Genomic DNA, 8449 nt, shown 5'->3' on the forward strand with positions numbered 1-8449 from the left:
TTTTCTTTATCCAAAGAGTCTACTTGGTGATGCAGGAAGCAGTCCGTGTTGCGAGATTTTCTTCTAAAACAAGGCATTTTGGAAGAAAATTTTGGTCGGTGAAAAAGAATGTTCTTCTGATCCCAAACAGTCCGTTGCTTTGGCGGCGGTCTTTAGCAGAGCTCTTGAGAGTCAAGCAGTAAGTCAACATTAACGGCTCCCTTCAAGAGATTTTACCTATGTTGTCAAATCGCATCATTGGCCCAAGATGATGCGAAATGACATCATCACATCTGGCCACGCGTTCTAACATCATAGGCCTCTTTGATGTTATGACATCACCACCTGTATGACACATTACATCATCACAGCCTTTGATGATATCACAAGTCAATGGCTGTGATGACACGTCTATGATGTCATGATAGACCATTTGTTATATGTTTTAATTAGTCTGGTTTTTTCTGTGTAACCAGGTTGGTAAATGCTTTATAAATAAAGATTTGGTTTGATTCCTGAGAATTGAAGAACTGTTTTATGTGGGTCATTTGATGTAGTCTCATTGGTTATGGAGTGCAAATCACACCAACAAATCACTCAAATCAAAAATATGTTAAAGATCAATAAGTCAATTAACCAAACCAAACAAATACAAAGAAAAAAAATACACATTAGTACATTTTAAAAATGCAAACAACATTACAGAAACCAAGTTTAAATAAAAAGATGAAATGAAATAAAAATGAAATGTTTTGGAAAGCAAAGGCTGACAGCATGAAGGCCCCGGTTCAAGTCCCAGCGGGTGGACCTGAACCAGAACCACCAACAGGGACCTTTCTGTGTGGAGTTTGCATGTTCTCCCCGTGCATGCGTGGGTTTTCACCGGGGACTCCTCCCACCGTCCAAAAACATGCTTCGTAGGTGAAATGTTTCCTCTAAATTGCCCCTCGGTGTGCATGTGAGTGTGAATGGGTGTGTGATTGAGGCCCTGCGACAGACTGGAGACCTGTCAGGTGTATCCTGCTTTCACCCAGGAGTGGCCTGGTTATGCTTCGGCACCCCCGTGACCCCAACAGGGACAAAGCAGTTTTGTTTTTATACGGTGTTGCATGAATAACTTGACTTATTAAAAGTGAACAAATATAGAAAGGAGTCAATGAGCCAGACTCTGAACTCTTGAAGAGGAATGGATCCCAAAGCTCCAGCTCCCTCCACAGGAACATAAATCCCATCTGTACATGCTGCACCCCAACAATGGAGCAAACCGCTCCACTCTACCTATATATACAGCAGCCTAAAAAAGTCTTCATCCAGCACTGACCTATGGTGACCTATTTTGATGTTCTAGTTTTCCCAAAAGCTCAAATTTCCAATGCAGATGAAGAAATCCAAACTTCAGCACTTTAATTTCTGCTGGAAGATCCAAAGTTCAGAATCTTTTCAAAGATTTTCCACGAATAACAAACAAAACAAAACAAAAAAAATATTTAAAAAGTCAACCACTGTAGTTTAACCGCTCCCCTTTGAAAGCCAAATAAATGGTCAACATTTCAGAGATTGTCACTTTGTTTTTTAAATAAAGTTGATCTGTTTAGATGTCAAAAAATAACAGCGGCGTGTTAGCTACCGTTTCTCTGCGCACTGGTTGTTGCTCCAGCTGCAGTAAGGGTCTCTGGAGAGGATGCAGTCCTCACAGCTGTTTCCATACCGCTCACAGTTCACCACATCAACTTCAACCACTTCTCTGTGTGACGTCACATACAGCTTTCTCTGTAAGAAAACACATTTTCCAGCTCACCTGTTTGATGGAGGAGAAGATGTTCATGTGGAGAAGGGATGAATTACTCACTGAGCGTGGGTGGAGGAAGAAGCTACTAATGTAGGTTTGATGGTGGAAGGGTCGGTACTCAGAAATGAGAAAGGTGTCTTTTTCACTCTGCAGCACCTTGTGAATCCCACCGTTAGCTGTGGAAGAACACAATCGAGGGGGAAGACGAATAAGACTCTTGATTGCACAATAAATAATCTTTTCTAGAATGAGAGAAGTATTGTAACGCTTGTGCTATCCTAGGCACGTTAACATAGTGGGGTCACCTGGACCCTACAAGACAGCGCACTGAACTTTATTTTCTAATGATTTTTGATTTTCACTGGTGTTTGTGGCAGATGTGAAATTCTATCTAACTTTGTCCACTTTTGTCACAGGAGGGTCAACACGTCAATGTAAGAGTGGACCCCAGAAGATAGCACAAAATAAGAAGGTCATGTTGAACCACGTTGCAGGCAGCATAACGTTCTCCTTGTCTTCTCCAGACTCTTTCACGTCTATCACAGGTGCTCAGTGTGAACCTGTTCTTGTCTGTGAAAAGTACAGGGCGCCAGTGGCAGACTTGCCAATTCTGGTGTTCTTGAGCAAATCCCAGTGGAGCTCCACGGTGCTGGGCAGTAAGCACAGGGTCCACTACAGGACGTCGGGCCCTAAGGCTACCTTCATGAAGTCTTTTCCTGATTGTTTGGGTAGAGACATTCACAGCAGTGGCCCTCTGGAGGTCATTCTGTAGGGCATGAGCAGTGCTCAGCCTGTTCCGCCTTGCACAAAGGAGCAGGTATGGGTCCTGCTGAGGGGTTGAGGACCTTCTACGGCCCTGTCCAGCTCTCCCAGAATAACCACCAGTCTCCTGAAATCTCCTCCATGTTCTGGAGATTGTGCTGGGAGACACATTAAACCTTCTTGCTGCAGCACGTGTGGATGTGCCATCCTGGAGAAGTTGGACAACCTCTGCAACTTCTGTGGGGTTAAGGAATCGCCTCATACTGCTAGTAGAGATAATTATCAAGACAAAATCAGCACGAGTGGAAAACCAGCCAAAAAAGATCAAGAGGGAGAAGCTTGAAATGGCCTCCACATGTAACACCAGTCCTGTTTGGAGGGTTTTCTAATTGTTGCCACTGAAGTGCACCTGTTGTTAATTCCATGAACACCAATACAGCTGAAATTGATTAACGAGGTCCTCAGCTGCTTAACCAACCAGAAAATTATCAGACAGGTTTAATTCAATTCATGCCAGGCCCAATAAAAAGTGTTCCTTTAATTTTTGTGAGCAGTGCATGAAGTACATGAAGACTTCATGAATGTCTGCTACTGTGTACATGCAGACGGCGCTCACACCCCTGAAGAAAATAGCACTGAAGTTAGAACGCAGACATCAGCTGCAGACAAGAAGCACCATGGAGGACATTCCTTAAGATTGTAGAAAATTAACAGCTGTGAGCACATTTACCACTGTGCTGTCAAACATGAGTCTCAAAACCAGAGTTGCTGGGTGGAGCACAGCTGTGATTGACTGAAGACCTTCACCAAGCTGTTTCTTGTGAGGAACCAACATGCAGAGGCCTGTATGTGCTGGTGGGACAAATAAAGGAGACGCACATCTTCAATGAAGACAGGAAGCTCAGCAATCATCCAGAGCAGCTGGTGTTCAGTGAACTTTGCAGAAGGAGAAGAGAAAAAAAGACATCTACAAACATCAAAGAGGCAGCCGGTAAGAACTGGAACTCTAAAACAAAATCAACCTCTGGAAATGGACTGCTTGCTTGATTCTTGTGGATATTGTTGAAATTAAGAGACTGATTTGTGTTTTCTGATTTAAAGGTTTTTCAGCTACTGTTAAAGGCTCATAATTTCCAACTCATTAACAAACCAAAAAATGTGAGATGAAACGTCACAGTGGTTAATTATTTGCCAAATGGAAATAAATGTGAAGATTGGAAACTTGGAAACTTGACTGGTCCTTTTATGAGTGAAATCCTGCTACATCTTTGAGTGGATGTCTCTTATCCCTTTCAAGTGGGGAAAGTGTAAAAAGAAACATAACTTGACAACCAGAGATCAGGGAACCTGGAATGTTTGAGGTTTCCACATAATCAGCTGATGAAATAAACCTACTATGACTTTAAATTAGATTTCTTTCAGTAACTTTAAACTGCCTTAAAGAGTAACATAAGGCAATTGTTCTACTGCCATAAAAAGCGCTTTTTAAAGATTTGTGTGTTATTTAGTCTCAAGCTGTTGTAATTTCAATCTGTGCATGTGTAAAATTGTATTTTTTTTGTTTGTTTTTGTGCACAAAATATATTGTATGAGTTACAATTTAAGAATTACCCATGCACAAACTGGGGTGAGTATTTTATCTCCATAGACGCTTCAAACCTCCTGTGAGCTCCTCGACTATTGACTGTTTTAGAAACCTGGACAGAGTGGGTGTGACCTCGACCATTCAAAATGGCTTACCTCCGGTTCCAACCAATAAAAAGTCAGTTCAGTCCCCAAATCTTTGAGATGAGGACGCTGACATGTTTCAGATTTTTCGTGGCTGCTTCTTTGCTCCTTACGGCACAAATTCCTTCTTAGAGAGGTTGCATCATTGCTCTGATTCCAAAACTGCTGCCATTAAAACAGAAGGAGTTTATCCAACAGTTTTCAGCAAACTTTATTTAAATTTGACAGTAAAAAACATGAATTTGCTTATAAAGTGAGTGCAAAGCATTTCACATGATTAAAGTTTAAGTACGACATCATAATCAATTCACATATTCACATTACTTTTAACAGCTGAACAAAAATACAAATATTTCACATAAGAACTCAGGAAATGTTTTCTGTTTGTTCATTTTCTAACTTTGTTTTCATGCTGATTCATATACTTAACAAGAAAATAAGGCACAGGTTCGCGATCTGAATTCAGTCACTTTAACTAATTGAGAAAGAATGTCACATGAAATATGCAAAAAGACATAATAAAAATGTATGTTTTTGGATGAATCAAAAGAATAAAACAGTAGTAATAACAACAAGGGAAAGAATACATGTGGTATGTTGAAACACTTGTAATATCTTCAATCAAGAATAAATAATTCATGATACAAATGCTCAGACTGGCTGAAACACAAAAGTTCAAGACTGTAGATACCTAACGCATTATTTATATAGAATGAAAAAAGCTTAGGTGATATTGTTCTTGGTGTTCATCAGAATTTGAAGTTTTTAGCTATTGTAAAATTGTTAATACAGGTCTTTAGATTATAATCATGGCGATTTTAGTAAAGATTAAAAAAATCTTTATGATGAGTAATTCCACAATGTTCTTTTATAAATGTGTAAAAAAGCACGATCAGAGTGTTTTGATGAGTATGGATTTGTAACAGACATTCTTCAGCCGTGGGGTTGGGGGGGTGGAGGTGGTGAGACAGGAGCGGGGGTTCTCCGTATTCGAGGATTTTTGGACTTCGCGGATGTCTCCGGTCCCTAAACACTGCAAATAAGGGGGAATACTTCCGTTCATTAGAAAGTTCTCTCTGAGTTGTAGGTGGGATCTTTGGCTCGGAAGTAATCCAACGCTTGTATCCCATCATTCCTTTGTTTACATGCTCTCCTGCTAGCTTACAGCTCCTCACAAGCAGAAGCTGACATTAGCGTAGCAAAAAATAAAATAATATTCGCTAATATTTGTTTGGGGTTGTGAGGAGCTGAAAGTTAGTGGGAGAGACTGTAAACAAAGGAACGATGGGACATCAGCGTAGGGTTACCTCTGCGCCAACGGTCCCGCCCACAACCCAGATTCAAATTTCTAATGAGCTCCTGCTGCTCTGCAGAAAACATGTCTTAAAAAGAAAACAGGCTTTTGATGTTGATTAAAAACAGAAGCATCATGAATTAAAAGACCACAGAGCTTTTGAGCGTTTTGTTGATGTAACATCAGACCTTTACCAGCTGAACCTCCCCATCAGTGCAGCAGCCACACAGACCCACATGAACCCAGATGGCGCTGTCCGGCCCAGCGCCGAGCTCCTCAGCTGGTACTGTGTCACCACTTTCTTGTAGCCCTTCTCCTCTGACGTGCATTCATAATCTCCATCCTGCAGGGAGCTCATGCTTTCAATCAGAAGCAGACACCCGTCCTCCTTTGGGCTGCAGGACTTTGAGGAGCTGGGGGTCTTCCAGACGTACTCGGCATGGAGGGAAGACACGGGACAACGCAGGAAATATCTGGATCCAGAGGGAAGGACGATCGGGCTGTTTTCCACTTTTTCTGAAGGAAAAGAAGGAGAGGTGTGTAGCATTAAGACAAATATTTGATATTTTGTTTATTCAAGAACCAGTTGGGCTATTTTAACTTGAAAGGAATACAAGCTCCAAGATGTAAACCCCAAAGAACAACTAACTAACTAACCGTTTGTCAGATGCTTCAGATCAGTCTGGATAAAAGCTTTGAAGCTACAGCAGCCGATACCAGTTTGACAAACAGGACAAACTGGAGGGCCCTTGCAGAGTTCCTGACAAATTTAAAGCTGAATATGTGGGGTTTTCTCTACTTACTGGTAAATATACTGTTCTTAGCTGTCACATTTACGTGTGTGAATGTTTTTTTTCCTGTTTGACGTATTCTCTTGAGGAAAGAGGTGAACAGCAGTCGCAGCTCAGGAACTGCTGGACAGCTAAACCTACCAGAAAGTCACTTCCTTGAACCAAAAACCAAAGGAGTAAGTTGACACACCTGGGAACAGGAAGTGACCCAAAGATCACACACTGGTAAATTGGATTTAGTGTGGATAAGGTGTAGTTTTTGCATTTGTGCGTGGTGAACATTCAGTTCAGTTCAGGCCACATGTGAACAAAGAAAACATGGATCATATATCGGTCATGAGAAGAATTTCAGATTATTATCCGATTCTCAAAGGTTCAAAGTCTGTGGATTCATGTTAAACTGCTGCTGTCAATGTAGAAAGTTCACATGCTCTCCACAAAAACACAAAGTACATGAGTCCCCGACCCCATCCCTTGAGGGGGAGCCAGTGGTTCAGCGGGTGAGGGGGGGGTTGCCTTGGTCATTGGCTTCCTAGGCAGCCCTTTATGGGAAGGGGGGTCCCTTACATCTCTAGCTATACCATGAGCAAGGATCATATCACATCTGAGCCTGGGGGTGTCCATGTCCCTGTGGTGTGTACATGTCGATACATGTGTGTGTGAAGGAAGTTGCAGCCGAAAAAGTATATTTGTAGTTCTTGATTGTATGTGCGGACAGCCCCCGCCCTTTGGATCCTACCCCCTCTAATGCGTTCTCTGAGCTCTTTACCTCCTTTTCTTTTCTTGTACCCATGTCCCCTCAATACAAAGGGAGTTTATACAAATACACCCCGTGTGTCTGAAACAGTAAAATCTGTCCACCCTAAGAGGCTCTCAACAAGACAAGTGAGACAAAGAAGAAAACATTTTTATTCCTTTATTTTTCTCTTCCTCCTTTATGATTTAGGATTTTTTTTAATAAATGATGGTAATCCAGGAGCAGTTTCACAGTTTGGCTTCTCATATTTAGATCTGAGAACCTCAGGCATTAGGGCAGTGGCGCCTCCAGAAATTCTTCCTGGGGGTGGCAGAGATGAAGATGCTGAGGTTCTCTTTGGGAGTGACTAGGATGGATAAGATCAGGAATAAGTACATCCGAAGGACATCACATGTTTTTGAAAGGATTCACTTTCATGACAGGATTGCAGGCGACCCATCTCAGAGTCACTTCCCCTCCTGGGAAATTATCCAGCACCTTCTGACAAGTTAGGGATGAAATGCATAACAGATACAAGCACCGTTTATAGTGACCGGTGGGCTGGCCGCAGGATGACCATTGGGGTGGCCACCCCAATTGCCCCACTGCATTAGGGCCAAAAAACAAACAAGATTTAAAGAACGTCCATACCTGTTGAGTTGTGAGCCTTTTTTGACTCCTGCGAGCATCTGCTACAGTTTCCCGTGATCATGTCCTGCTGAGGGTCTCTGCAAGAATAAAGACAACTTAGCAACAGTTTGAATTCAATTCAATTTTATTCATATAGCCCAATATCCCAAAACAACTGACTCACTGGGCTTCATGCCGGTAATTGTACAGAAGCAGAAAGTCGTGATGAATTATAAACAATAGCTGGTCGCTAAACTAAACAGACTAAATAAAGCTTGTTATCCCTGTCCTTAGACCCTCCCTCCCGGTGAGGAAAAACTCCAGGATAAAAGAAGTAACCTTAGGGATGTCCACATGGAGAGATCCTGTCCCAGGATGGACAGGCGATTTACCAGGACTTTTCCGTATTCGCGGATGTCTCCGGTCCCTAAACACTGCAAATAAGGGGGAATACTTCTGTTCATTAGAAAGTTCTCTCTGAGTTGTAGGTGGGATCTTTGGCTCGGAAGTAATCCAACGCTTGTATCCCATCATAACTTTTTTTGCATGCTCTCCTGCTAGCTTACAGCTCCTCACAAGCAGAAGCTGACATTAGCGTAGCAAAAAACAAAATAATATTCGCTAATATTTGTTTGGGGTTGTGAGGAGCTGAAAGTTAGTGGGAGAGACTGTAAACAAAGGAATGATGGGACATCAGCGTAGGGTTACCTCTGCGCCAACGGTCCCGCCCACAACTCAGA

The 8449-nt window shown here is 42.1% G+C and overlaps 1 long non-coding RNA gene across 1 annotated transcript; it reads left to right on the plus strand.

The window, feature by feature from the left end:
- The first annotated feature begins 3012 nt into the window (after nt 1-3012).
- On the plus strand, nt 3013-6555 carry LOC118598606. The gene is made up of 3 exons (XR_004947651.1): nt 3013-3521; nt 5902-6088; nt 6220-6555. It is a non-coding gene; the product is annotated as an uncharacterized LOC118598606 (long non-coding RNA).
- Nucleotides 6556-8449: the final 1894 nt, after the last annotated feature.

Source organism: Oryzias melastigma, linkage group LG3 (assembly GCF_002922805.2).
Source record: "Oryzias melastigma strain HK-1 linkage group LG3, ASM292280v2, whole genome shotgun sequence".
NCBI classification, from domain to species: domain Eukaryota; kingdom Metazoa; phylum Chordata; class Actinopteri; order Beloniformes; family Adrianichthyidae; genus Oryzias; species Oryzias melastigma.